This window comes from Vigna umbellata, chromosome 3, assembly GCF_029865625.1.
Source record: "Vigna umbellata cultivar VRB3 chromosome 3, Vumbellata_1.0, whole genome shotgun sequence".
NCBI lineage: Eukaryota > Viridiplantae > Streptophyta > Magnoliopsida > Fabales > Fabaceae > Vigna > Vigna umbellata.
The window spans coordinates 11,870,548-11,885,081 of NC_142167.1; positions in this window are offsets into that span (position 1 = coordinate 11,870,548).

Below are 14,534 nucleotides of genomic sequence, written 5' to 3' on the forward strand. Positions count from 1 at the left end.
GAAGAAGTGGACGAAGTGGAGGAAGTGGAGGAAGTGGAGGAAGTTGAAGAACTGGACGAAGTTGACGAAGTGGAGGAAGTGGAGGAAGTGGAGGAAGTAGACGAAGTGGACGAAGGGGAGGAAGGGGACGAACTAGAAGAAGGGGAGGAAGTGGACAAAGTGGACGAAGTGGAGGAAGTGGACGAAGGGAACGAAGTCGACGAAGTGGACGAAGTGGTCGAAGTGGACGAAGTGGAGGAAGTAGACGAAGTGGACGAAGTGGAGGAAGGGGACGAAGTGTAGGAAGTGGAGGAAGTGGATGAAGTGGAGGAAGTGAACGAGGTAGAGGAAGTGGAGGAAGTGGAGGAAATGGACGAAGTAGACGAAGTGGACGAAGTGGGTGAAGTGGAGGAAGTGGAGGAAGTGGAGGAAGTGGAGGAAGTTGAAGAAGTGGAGGAAGTGGAGGAAGTGGAGGAAGTAGACGAAGTGGACGAAGTGGAGGAAGGGGACGAAGTGTAGGAAGTGGAGGAAGTGGAGGAAGTGAACGAAGTAGAGGAAGTGGAGGAAGTAGAGGAAGTGGAGGAAGTGGAGGAAGTTGACGAAGTGGAGGAAGTTGACGAAGTGGAAGAAGTGGAGGTAGGGGAGGAAGTGAAGGTAGTTTAAGAAGTGGAGGAAGTGGAGGAAGTGGACGAAGTGGAGGAGGTGGAGGAAGTGGACGAAGTAGAGGAAGCGGAGGAAGTGGAAGAAGTTGAGGAAGGTGAGGAGGAAGTTGAGGAAGTTGACCAAGGGGAGGAGGTGGAAGAAGTGGAGGAAGTTGACAAAGTGGAGGAAGTGGAAAAAGTTGGCAAAGTTGAGGAAGTGGAGGAACTGGAGGAAGTTGATGATGTGGACGAAGTGGACGAGGGGAATGAAGGGGACGAAGGGGACGATGTGGAGGAAGTGGAGGAAGTTGAAGAAGTGGAGGAAGTGGAGGAAGTTGAAGAAATGGACGAAGTGGAGGAAATGGAGGTAGTGGACGAAGTGGAGGTAATGGAGGAAATGGACGAAGTGGTCGAAGTTGACGAAGTGGAAGAAGTGCACGAAGTTGATGAAGTGGAGGAAGTGGACGTAGTTGACGAAGTAGACGAAGTGGAGGAAGTTGATGAAGTGGACGATGGGGACGAAGTGGACGAAGTGGAGGAAGTGGAGGAAGTGGAGGAAGCAGAGGAAGTTGAAGAAGTGGACGAAGTGGAGGAAGTGGAGGAAATGGACGAAGTGGACGAGGTGGACGAAGGGGACGAAGTAGAGGAAGTGGAAGGAGTTGAAGAAGTGGACGAATTGGACGAAGTGGACGATGTGGAGGAAGTGGAGGAAATGGAGGAAGTGGACGAAGTGGTCGAAGTGGACGAAGTGGAAGAAGTGGACGAAGTGGAGGAACTGGACGAAGTGGACGAAGGGGAGGAAGTGGATGAAGTGACGAAGTGGTCGAAGTTGACGAAGTTGATGAAGTGGAAGAAGTAGAAGAAGTGGACGAAGTTGACGAATTGGAGGAAGTGGACGAAGTGGAGGAAGATGACGAAGTGGACGAAGTGGAAGAAGCGGAGGTAGTGGAGGAGGTGGAGGAAGTTGAAGAAGTGGACGAAGTTGACGAAGTGGACGAACTGGACGAAGTGGAGGAAATGGAGGAAGTGGACGAAGTGGAGAAAGTGGACGAAGTGGAGGAAGTTGAGGAAGTGGACGAATTGGGGGAGGTGGAGGCAGTCGAGGAAGTTGAGGAAGTGGACGAATTTGACAAAGTTGACGAAGTGGACAAAGTAGAGGAAGTTGAGGAAGTGGATGAAGTGGAGGAAGTGGACGAAGTGGAGGAAGTAGACGAAGTGGAGGAAGTTGAGGAAGAGTAAGAAATGGAGGAGGTGGAGGAAGTGGAGTATGTGGAGGAAATGGAGGAAGTGTAGGAAATGGACGAAGTGGTCGAAGTTGACGAAGTGGACGAAGTTGACGTAGTGGACGAAGTGGAAGAAGTAGAGGAAGTAGGCAAAGAAAGTGGAGGAAGGGGACGATGTGGACGAAGTTGAAGAAGTGGAGGAAGTGGCCGAAGTGGAAGAAGTGGAGGAAGTGGAGGAAGTGGAGGAAATGGACCAAGTGGACGAAGTGGAAGAAGTTGAGGTAGTGGAGGAAGTGGAGGAAGTGGAGGAAGTTGAAGAAGTGGACGAAGTTGCCGAAGTGGAGGAAGTGGACGAAGTTGACGAATTGGACGAAGTGGAAAAAGTGGACGAAGTGAACGAAGTGGACGAAGTGGAAAAAGTGGACGAAGTGGACGAAGGGGACGAAGGGGACGAAGTGGAGGATGTAGACGAAGTGGACGAAGTGTAGAAAGTTGAGGAAGTTGAGGAAGTGGACGAAGTGGGGGAGGTGGAGGAAGTGGAGGAAGTTGGCGAAGTGGAGGAAGTGGACGAAGTTGACGAAGTGGACGAAGTGGACAAAGTGGACGAAGTGGACGAAGTGGACAAAGTGTACAAAGTGGATGAAGTGGACGAAGGGGACGAAGGGGACGAAGTGGAGGAAGTGGATGAAGTTGAGGAAGTGGACAGAGTGCAGGAAGTGAAGGAAGTTGAAGAAGTGGAGGATGTGGAGGAAATGGAGGAAGTGCACGAAGTGGTCGAAGTGGACGAAGTTAACGAAGTGGACAAAGTGGACGAAGTTGACGAAGTGGATGAAGTTGACGAAGTGGACGAAGTGGACGAAGTAGAGGAAGTGGAGGAAGTGGAGGAAGTTGAAGAAGTGGACGAAATGGACCAAATGGAGGAAATGGAGGAAGTGGACGAAGTTGATGAAGTGGAGGAAATTGAAGAAGTGGAGGAAGTGGAGGAAGTGGAGTAAGTGGAGAAATGGAGGAAGTGGACGAAGTGGACGAAGTGGTCGAAGTGGACGAAAAGGACGAAATTGACGAAGTGGACGAAGTGGACGAAGTGGAGGAAGTGGAAGAAGTGCAGGAAGTTGAAGAAGTGGACGAAGTTGACGAAGTGGAGGAAGTAGATGAAATGGAGGAATTGGACGAAGTGGAGGAAGTGGACGAAGTGGAGGAAATTGAAGAAGTGGAGGAAGTGGACGAAGTGGAGTAAGTGGAGGAAATGGAGGAAGTGGAGGAAGTGGACGAAGTGGTCGAAGTGGACGAAGTGGACGAAAAGGACGAAGTTGACGAAGTGGACGAAGTGGACGAAGTGGAGGAAGTGGAAGAAGTGCAGGAAGTTGAAGAAGTGGACGAAGTTGACGAAGTGGAGGAAGTGGAGGAAGTGGAGGAAGTGGAGGATGTAGACGAAATGGAGGAAGTGGATGAAGTGGAGGAAAGGGAGGAAATTGAGCAAGTTGAGGAAATGGACGTAGTGGAGGAAGTGGAGGAAGTTGACGAAGTGGAGGAAGTGGAGGAAGTTAACGAAACTGAGGAAGTGGATGAAGTGGAGGAAGTCGAGGAAATGGAGGAAGTGGACGACGTGGTCGAAGTTGACGAAGTTGATGAAGTGGAAGAAGTAGAAGAAGTGGACGAAGTTGACGAATTGGAGGGAGTGGACGAAGTGGGGAAAGATGACGAAGTGGACGAAGTGGAAGAAGTGGAGGTAGTGGAGGAAGTGGAGGAAGTTGAAGAAGTGGACGAAGTTGACGAAGTGGACGAACTGGACGAAATGGAGGAAGTGGAGGAAATGGAGGAAGCAGACGAAGTGGACGAACTGGGGAAGTGGACGAAGAGGAGGAAGTGGAGGAAGTGGACGAAGTGGAGAAATTAGACGAAGTTGAGGAAGATGAGGAAGTTGAGGAAGTGGACGAATTGGGGGAGGTGGAGGCAGTCGAGGAAGTTGACGAAGTGGAGGAAGTGGACGAAGTTGACAAAGTTGACGAAGTGGACAAAGTGGAGGAAGTTGAGGAAGTGGATGAAGTGGAGGAAGTGGACGAAGTGGAGGAAGTAGACGAAGTGGAGGAAGTTGAGGAAGTTGAGGAAGAGTAGGAAATGGACGAAGTGGGGGACGTGGAGGAAGTGGAGGAAGTTGACGAAGTGGACATAGTGGAGTATGTGGAGGAAATGGAGGAAGTGTAGGAAGTGGACTGATGAGAGGGTCGCACCTCCCAACAAAAGTTGTGCATAAAAGAATGCAGTATAGTACTAGGAAGTGACTCCTAGGTCGTCTCTCAAGGACCAATTTGGGTTCAGTCTCAGGTCAAACACGAAGGGGGGTTGTGATTTTTGTGATTCAAAATGAACTAAATTAAAACACCAATAAGCAAAGTATAACAAACACAAGTACAATCCGGAAATCTCAAAGAAAAGAAAAGAAAAAAAAAACAATATAATATCACTAATGACCAACCCAACTAACTTACGCTAACATTAAATTAAAGAAAACTTGCTTGACTCACTTGAATAAAAATTGATACATCAGAAAACACACATTACATCTTGGAATAAACAATTGCTACACTTAAGCTAATAAAACTTCAATTTAAAAGAGTTGGAACCAATTGAAATTCAGCGGATACAAATTAAATGCCAAAGTGTGTGACACGTGGAAATGCAATAAATAAATGACAAGATGCATCATTACTACTGGAATAAAAAATTGAAAGAAACTATGCCTTATCTAATAAATGAAAATGCAATATTCGGAACAACTAAGAAAGCAATAAAGAAATATGTGTTGAACCCAATTAAAGAGAAATCAATCTCCGTTCCAGCAAAGTTGAGTGCAGCCGTGACCGTGCAGAATTCAAAGTGCAGAATTCAAAAGCTCAGACCCATCTTCCTAGGTTGCGTGTTTCTCCCACGCTGTGACACCTACAGCTTTCTTCTTCTACTTGAATCAGCCGTGACACATCCAACCGTGACACCTTGCGCGTGTAGCTACTCTTCTTCCAGCTCCATTTTTTTTTGTGCACAATACATTCTAGAAAAATTAAAATGCCCTTCTCCCTTCTTCACGTGACATTGCTGTCACTTTGACCTGATTACTAAAATGAAAGAAATCCTGTTCCGGGAAAAAGCCGTGACCCTATCCCATGACACCTCCAGCTTTCTCCTTCCTCAATCCATCTCCACGTATGCGTGCACACCATTCCTCATGCTTCCAACCATGGCACCTAATGAATCCTCTCATTCAGCACCGCTCCATTCTCTTTCTCCGTACGCTCCCTGCACACTACCTACTCGCATTTAATCAAAGCCTTCCAGCCATGCATCAACGCTTCTTGCTTCCAGCTATCACCATTTCCCTCTCTTCACTTCTTACAGCAGCCGTGGCACTTCCTTCCAGCACCGTGGCACCACACAGCTCCTGGAATCAACGCATCTTCTCCAAAGTAAAACCCACCGTACAGCTTAGTAATGAAGCATTACTGGACATAACTTCACTCCAATAATTTCATGAACCAAATTGAAATTAAATGACAAACTGAAAACGTAACGTGTGCTCCAGTCAAAGCAAGAAAATTTAATTTCATAAAAACTTCATTTGCAACAGTGTTTTCAACCAAAGAAAAATTCACCCCAAAACCAAAACCCGAGAGAGACCCCCAAAGAGAACCAAGACCGAGAGTGTGTGGGGCTGCTTTTGCAAGTGGCGGCTGGCCTATTTTTTAAGGGCCGTGTGTCCTTTTTTTTTTTAGGGTAGGGCCCACACACTAAAACCCTAGGGTGCCAAGTCACTAACTTCTAATTTTGGGTCTAATCTAATTTATCAAAATTTGTCCCAAACTATAAAAGTTGATACAGAAATTCTAAACTACTGAGTTACAATTTAATTAATTCTAAAATGTCTGTGTGGAGAGTCTTGAATTTATTCGGCATTCTTCCTGATGTCCCAAAATGTATTTCCGAAATTTTCCTGCACTTCAAAAATGCACTTAATCAGCTCAGAAAATCCAAATTAGCACAATTACAAATTTCCGACCAAATTAAGCAGAATTCGGAAAAACGGGGAAATAACAAGCAATTAAACACAATTCCCTGGTTTATTTAAGTGCAATAAACTAAATATAATTCAAGAAATAACGACTCATCAAAATAGACCACACTTAGTCTTTTGCACTCCTGGGCAAAACCAAAACGAAAACCAGGGAACACTCAAACATCAAGGAGCTGATACAGACTCAACAGACAGACAACAAAGACTCCAAAACAGAAACACAGTTGCACAATTCTCACAAAATCTGGACGGTAAAAGGTATAGACAGAATCCCACACAGAGTCAATGAAAGCAAATACTCAAAGAATCATCCAAACAGTTCAGTACAAGGAAAACAGCCAATCAGTTCAAGAGGTGAATCAAAAGCAACAGAACCTCACAGATGCACTATCAGTGTTTCTCTCAAGTGTTTAAGGTAAATCAATGTCACTCAATGCACTCAAGAAAGCAAACACAAATAGACTTGGCAAGCGTCTAATATCAACACTCAAAATACATGCATGTTCAAATCAAAAGGTCTTTCATGGATGTAATGGGGCCAAGGACAAGGGAGGATAAATATATGGATAAATATATGGATGAGAAGCTATAAACCAAAAGAAATAGAGGAGCAATGGGGAACAAGTGTAAACACAGTCAAATCACACCCAAAACCTCTAATTCAATCCTCTTCTTGACTCCATTACTCACACATTTTCTTTTCCTTCATTTTTTTCATATTTTTTTTTTCATCCTGTCTCTTTTCTTTTCTCTCTGTTTAGGACACAACTATAAGAGACAAGATACACAACATATTTACAAACATAAAACAAGAAGAGGAACCAACTAGCCAATTCATATGAATCCCCAAGAAGACCACACTTGTTCCCAAAACACTTCCAAAGCTCCAAAATTCCCTAAGGTTAAGGTAATAATGATTTTTCACTTAGGGCTAGTGTATGAGCTTCAAAACAAAGAAATGGGGAAAGTATGGGCTCAAAAAGGGTTTTCAAAGAATCAGAGAAAGGTAAGCTTATTTGGCTAGAGAGGCTCAAGAACAAAAATGCCTTTATCACTTCCAAACATGCATATCAATCAAGAGTTATCAACAAGAGTCAAGCCAAGGCATATGTGCAAGCAATCAAGAGACATATCACACACAAGAAAGAACATAAAGTGGCTCAAATTCTCACACAGGATAATTGTCACAATCAATTCAACCTCTCAAACATCATAATCATCTTCCCAGCAAAGAAAAGCAAGGAATCCAACATCTCAGAGTATCAATGAAGTGAAGGAAACTGACAACCTAACCCCAATCCAGAATTCACGAAAAGCATGCAAAACTGTACACAAGACACAACAAAAACTACCTAGAAAAGAAAAAAATTTAACACGGAAAACAAATATTAACAAAGAAAAATCAGAATCTCCCCCAATAAATAGACCACACTTAAACTACACAGTGTCCTCAATGTGTCATAAGCATAAGATCAGAAATCAAAACAGTCAACAGATCATGGACAAGTGCAATAAAAGTAGGGAAAGGGGGAGAAGAGAGAAAGAAAAACTCCCCTGGTCATGGTGGCAATTGCCAATTTTGGACTTGCAGGGAGATGTCTTCCACCATTGGATCCAGCCAGGAAGTTTTGAGGAAGAATTGCTTCATCCTCCAGATTTGATCTAGCAGGGAGATATTATCCACAGCTGGATCTATGCAATGATTGTTGATGAGCAGGTTCAGCAGGTGCCTGTTGATCTTCAAACTATTGTGTATGTAAGCACCCTTGTCTTCCACTGGGGGTGCATGTTGGTCAAATTCATATGTACCTCCTGCAGCATGGTTAGTACATTGTGGCTCCAAAGAATTGACACACAGGGGTATAACACCCAATCCCAGTGTAACAGGCTGAACAACAGATAAACTCTCAGAACATGAATCAATTTCAAATTCAGAAACAATATCAACCACAGACTCAGATTCATGTTCAGTGCATGGAGAATAAACATACGAATTTGATATCAAAAATTGATTCTCATCATGCAGAGAGGAAGAATTAAAAACAGACTCATCAACAATACAATCATCAGCATACCTCTCAACAACATAATCATCAACATAATCAAATTGAGGTATGCTTACCTCCTCTTCCTTGAAGATTGCTAAAGTGTGGGAAGATGAAGGTGGTCTACCTGGTTCAGGATTACTGCTTATTTCTGCCTGCTCCTCAAAATATTCATCACTCTCCTCAGGTGCAAGGGTAGGGACATAGGATGATGGGAAAGTAGATGGCGCAACAATAAGCTCATGACTCTTCTCCCCATCTTCTATGTTGATGCCACTATCATCATCAGGAATTAGAACAGTCTGAAATGGTGACTCTGAATCTTGAGACTGTTCCTCAGTGAGTTGAGTGGCCATCTGCCCTATCTGATCAGTCATACTCTGAATGGCAGCTCCTATTTCTTGCTGGAACTGCATGTTCTCTTGCTGAAACTGAAGGTTCTGCATGGTCATCTGCTCCAACAACTCCTGCAATGTAGGCTCAGAAGTAGAAGGCTGAGGAGCTATTTGGGCAGGAGCATCATATGGCTGACTCTGATATTGCTGGACTGGTGGAGGCATGAAAGTACTCTGGAATGGTTGTTCTTGATATTGATGCTGTGGAGCATTATACCATCCCAAGGTAGGGTCATTCCATCCAAGACCGTTGCTGTAAGCATATTGCACAAGGGAAAATTTGCTCAGAAACTGATGCTCAAGATATCCCCAATCGGTAACGGATCTCAGAGGAAGAGAGTCTTTCCAATCCTTAGCTGCTCCTTGTAATGAATGCGGAAATGCGCTCAAGAAAATGTAATCAAGAGGGACATCTGGAGGCTTCATTGAAGAGCACATGATGTGGAGCTCCTCCAAATGTCTGTGTGGGCATTCTCCTGCAAAACCATGAAACTTAGGCAGCAAATGTATCAGTCCAGGGGTGAGATCGCAATGAAGATCATCCTCCTTAAGTGAAACCGGCTCACAAAGAGCACTCTCAGAAATTAGAGGATGAGTCATATTGTTCTCAACATAGAAATCAGCAGAATATGAATCACAATCAGAGTAACATGCAGAAGGAGAATCATAATCAGAGGCACTAGCAAAACAAGCAGTATTCACGAAATCAGAATAGGTAGACATGGAAAAAGAAAAATACTACAAATTACAAAATAAATAAAACACAACACATTTATACATGCAACACGCACACACAAAACAGAACATCACATCACATCACAACACAAGACAAAACACAACACACACAAACACAACAAAAACCTAAGACCGAACCATTGGTCCCCGGCAACGGCGCCATTTTGATGAGAGGGTCGCACCTCCCAACAAAAGTTGTGCATAAAAGAATGCAGTATAGTACTAGGAAGTGACTCCTAGGTCGTCTCTCAAGGACCAATTTGGGTTCAGTCTCAGGTCAAACACGAAGGGGGGGTTGTGATTTTTGTGATTCAAAATGAACTAAATTAAAACACCAATAAGCAAAGTATAACAAACACAAGTACAATCCGGAAATCTCAAAGAAAAGAAAAAAAAAAAAAAAACAATATAATATCACTAATGACCAACCCAACTAACTTACGCTAACATTAAATTAAAGAAAACTTGCTTGACTCACTTGAATAAAAATTGATACATCAGAAAACACACATTACATCTTGGAATAAACAATTGCTACACTTAAGCTAATAAAACTTCAATTTAAAAGAGTTGGAACCAATTGAAATTCAGCGGATACAAATTAAATGCCAAAGTGTGTGACACGTGGAAATGCAATAAATAAATGACAAGATGCATCATTACTACTGGAATAAAAAATTGAAAGAAACTATGCCTTATCTAATAAATGAAAATGCAATATTCGGAACAACTAAGAAAGCAATAAAGAAATATGTGTTGAACCCAATTAAAGAGAAATCAATCTCCGTTCCAGCAAAGTTGAGTGCAGCCGTGACCGTGCAGAATTCAAAGTGCAGAATTCAAAAGCTCAGACCCATCTTCCTAGGTTGCGTGTTTCTCCCACGCTGTGACACCTACAGCTTTCTTCTTCTACTTGAATCAGCCGTGACACATCCAACCGTGACACCTTGCGCGTGTAGCTACTCTTCTTCCAGCTCCATTTTTTTTTGTGCACAATACATTCTAGAAAAATTAAAATGCCCTTCTCCCTTCTTCACGTGACATTGCTGTCACTTTGACCTGATTACTAAAATGAAAGAAATCCTGTTCCGGGAAAAAGCCGTGACCCTATCCCATGACACCTCCAGCTTTCTCCTTCCTCAATCCATCTCCACGTATGCGTGCACACCATTCCTCATGCTTCCAACCATGGCACCTAATGAATCCTCTCATTCAGCACCGCTCCATTCTCTTTCTCCGTACGCTCCCTGCACACTACCTACTCGCATTTAATCAAAGCCTTCCAGCCATGCATCAACGCTTCTTGCTTCCAGCTATCACCATTTCCCTCTCTTCACTTCTTACAGCAGCCGTGGCACTTCCTTCCAGCACCGTGGCACCACACAGCTCCTGGAATCAACGCATCTTCTCCAAAGTAAAACCCACCGTACAGCTTAGTAATGAAGCATTACTGGACATAACTTCACTCCAATAATTTCATGAACCAAATTGAAATTAAATGACAAACTGAAAACGTAACGTGTGCTCCAGTCAAAGCAAGAAAATTTAATTTCATAAAAACTTCATTTGCAACAGTGTTTTCAACCAAAGAAAAATTCACCCCAAAACCAAAACCCGAGAGAGACCCCCAAAGAGAACCAAGACCGAGAGTGTGTGGGGCTGCTTTTGCAAGTGGCGGCTGGCCTATTTTTTAAGGGCCGTGTGTCCTTTTTTTTTTTAGGGTAGGGCCCACACACTAAAACCCTAGGGTGCCAAGTCACTAACTTCTAATTTTGGGTCTAATCTAATTTATCAAAATTTGTCCCAAACTATAAAAGTTGATACAGAAATTCTAAACTACTGAGTTACAATTTAATTAATTCTAAAATGTCTGTGTGGAGAGTCTTGAATTTATTCGGCATTCTTCCTGATGTCCCAAAATGTATTTCCGAAATTTTCCTGCACTTCAAAAATGCACTTAATCAGCTCAGAAAATCCAAATTAGCACAATTACAAATTTCCGACCAAATTAAGCAGAATTCGGAAAAACGGGGAAATAACAAGCAATTAAACACAATTCCCTGGTTTATTTAAGTGCAATAAACTAAATATAATTCAAGAAATAACGACTCATCATGGACTAAGTGGTCGAAGTTGACGAAGTGGACGAAGTTGACCAAGTGGACGAAGTAGAGGAAGTAGGCAAAGAAAGTGGAGGAAGTGGACGATGTGGACGAAGTTGAGGAAGTGGAGGAAGTGGCCGAAGTGGAAGAAGTGGAGGAAGTGGAGGAACTGGAGGAAGTGGAGGAAATGAACAAAGTGGACGAAGTGGAAGAAGTTGAGGTAGTGGAGGAAGTGGAGGAAGTGGAGGAAGTTGAAGAAGTGGACGAAGTTGCCGAAGTGGAGGAAGTGGACGAGGTTGACGAAGTGGACGAAGTGGACAAAGTGGACGAAGTGAATGAAGTGGACGAAGTGGAAAAAGTGGACGAAGTGGACGAAGGGGACGAAGGGGACGAAGTGGAGGAAGTGGACGAAGTTGAGGAAGTGGACGAAGTTGAGGAAGTGGAGGATGTGGACGAAGTGGACGAAGTGGAGGATGTGGAGGAAATGGACGAATTGGACGAAGTGGTCGAAGTGGACGAAGTTGACGAAGTGGACGAAGTGGACGAAGTGGAGGAAGTTGAAGAAGTGGACAAAGTGGACGAAGTGGAGGAAATGGAGGAAGTGGACGCAGTGGTCGAAATGGACGAAGTGGACAAAGTGCAGGAAGTTGAGGAAGTGGAGGAAGTTGACAAAGTGGAGGAAGTGGACGAAGGGGACGAAGTGGAGCAAGTGAAAGATGTAGAGGAAGTGGAGGATGTGGACGAAGTGGACGAAGTGCTCAAAGTGGATGAACTGGACGAAGTGGAAGAAGTGGAGGGATTGGAGGATGTTGAAGAAGTGGACGAAATTGACGAAGTGGAGGAAGTGGACGAAGTGGAGGAAGTGGAGGATGTAGACGAAATGGAGGAAGTGGAGAAAGTGGAGGAAAGGGAGGAAGTTGAGCAAGTTGAGGTAATGGAGGAAGTGGAGGAAGTTGACAAAGTGGAGGAAGTGGAGGAAGTGGATTAAGTGGAGGAAGTGGAGGAAATGAAGGAAGTGGACGAAGTGGTCGAAGTTGACGAAGTGGACGAAGTTGACGAAGTGGAAGAAGTAGAAGAAGTGGACGAAGTTGACGAAGGAGAGGAAGTGGACGAAGGGGAGGAAGATGACGAAGTGGAAGAAGTGGAGGTAGTGGAGGAAGTAAAGGAAGTGGAGGAAGTTGAAGAAGTGGACGAAGTTGACGAAGTGGACGAAGTGGAGGAAGTGGAGGAAATGGAGGAACCACACGAAGTGGACGAAGTGGAGGAAGTGGACGAAGAAGAGGAAGTGGAGGAAGTGGGCGAAGTGGAGAAAGTGGAGGAAGTGGAGGAAGTTGAGGAAGTTGAGGAAGTGGACGAATTGGGCGAGGTGGAGGCAGTCGAGGAAGTTGACGAAGTGGAGGAAGTGGACGAAGTTGACAAAGTGGACGAAGTGGACGAAGGGGATGTAGGGGACGAAGGGACGAAGTGGAGGAAGTGGAGGAAATGGAGGAAGTGGAGGAAGTGGAGGAAGTGGAGGAAGTAGACGAAGTGGAGGAAGTTGAGGAAGTTGAGGAAGTGGACGAAGTGGGGTAGGTGGAGGAAGTGGAGGAAGTTGACGAAGTGGAGGAAGTGGACGAAGTTGAGGAAGTTGAGGAAGTGGACGAAGTGGAGGAAGTTGAAGAAGTGGACGAAGTCGAGCAAGTGGAGGAAGTGGTTGAAGTCGACGAAGTGGTCGAAGTGGACGAAGTGGAGAAGTTGACGAAGTGGAGGAAGTGGACGATGTGGACGAAGTGGAAGAAGTGGACGAACTGGACGAACTGGACGAGTAGACGATATGGACAAAGTGGAAGAAGTGGACGAAGTTGACGAAGTGGAGGAAGTGGACAAAGTGGAGGAAGTTGACGAAGTGGAGGAAGTGGAGGAATTTGACGAAGTGGACGATGAGGACGAAGGGGACAAGGTGGAGGAAGTGGAGGAAGTGGAGGAAGTTGAAGAAGTGGGCGAAGTGGACGAAGGGGAGGAAATCGAGGAAGTGGACGAAGTGGTCGAGGTGGACGAAGTGGAAGAAGTAGACGAAGTGGTCGAAGTCGACGAAGTTGACGAAATTGACGAGTTGGACGAAATTGACGAAGTGGATGAAGAGGACGAAGTGGACGAAGTGGAGGAAGTAGACGAAGTAGAGGAAGGTGACGAAGTGGACGAAGTGGACGAAGGGGACGAGGTGGAGGAAGTGGAGGAAGTTGAGGAAGTGGAGGAAGTGGACGAAGGGGAGGAAGTGAAGGAAGTTGAGGAAGTGGAGGAAGTGGAGGAAGTGGAGGAAGGGGACGAAGTGGAAGAAGTGGAGGAAGTGGAGGTAGTTGAAGAAGTGGACGAAGTTCACGAAGTGGAGGAAGTGGAGGAAGTAGACGAAGTGGAGGAAGTGGAGGAAAGGGAGGAAGTTGAGCAAGTTGAGGAAATGGACGAAGCGGAGGAAGTGGAGGACGTGGAGGAAGTGGAGGAAGTTGACTAACCGTAGGAAGTGGAGGAAGTTGACAAAGTGCAGGAAGTGGAGGAAATTGAGGAAGTAGACGAATTGGAGGAAGTGGAGGAAAGGGAGGAAGTTGAGCAAGTTGAGGAAATGGACGAAGCGAAGGAAGTGGAGGACGTGGAGGAAGTGGAGGAAGTTGACTAACCGTAGGAAGTGGAGGAAGTTGACAAAGTGGAGGAAGTGGAGGAAATTGACGAAGTGGAGGAATTTGAGGAAGTGGAGGAAGTTGACGAAGTGGTCGAAGTGGACGAAGTTGACGAATTTGACGAAGTGGACGAAGTGGACGAAGTGGAAGAAGTGGACGAAGTTGACGAAGTTGACGAAGTGGAACAAGGGGACGAAGTTGACAATGTGGAGGAAGTGAAGGAAGTGGTGGAGGAAGATGACGAAGTGGACGAAGTGGACGAAATTGACGAAGTGGACAAAGTGGACAAAGGGGACGAAGTGGCGGAAGTGGAGGAAGTGGAGCAAGTGGAGGAAGTTGAAGAAGTGGAGGAAGTGGAGGAAGTGGGGGAAGTGGAAGAAGTGGAGGAGATGGAGGAAGTGGACGAAGTGGTCGAAGTGGACGAAGTGGAAGAAGTGGACGAAGTGGAAGAAGTGGACGAAGTGATCGAAGTCGACGAAGTGCACGAAGTGGATGAAGTGGATTATGTGGACGAAGTGGAGGATTTGGAGGAAGGGAGGAAGTTGAGGAAGGGGACGAAGTGTAAGAAGTGGAGCAAGTGGCGGAAGTGGACGAAGTGGACGAAGACGAAGTGGACAAAGTGGAAGAAGTGGACGAAGTTGATGAAGTGGACGAAGTGGTCGAAGTGGACGAAGTGGACGATGTTGACCAAGTGGAA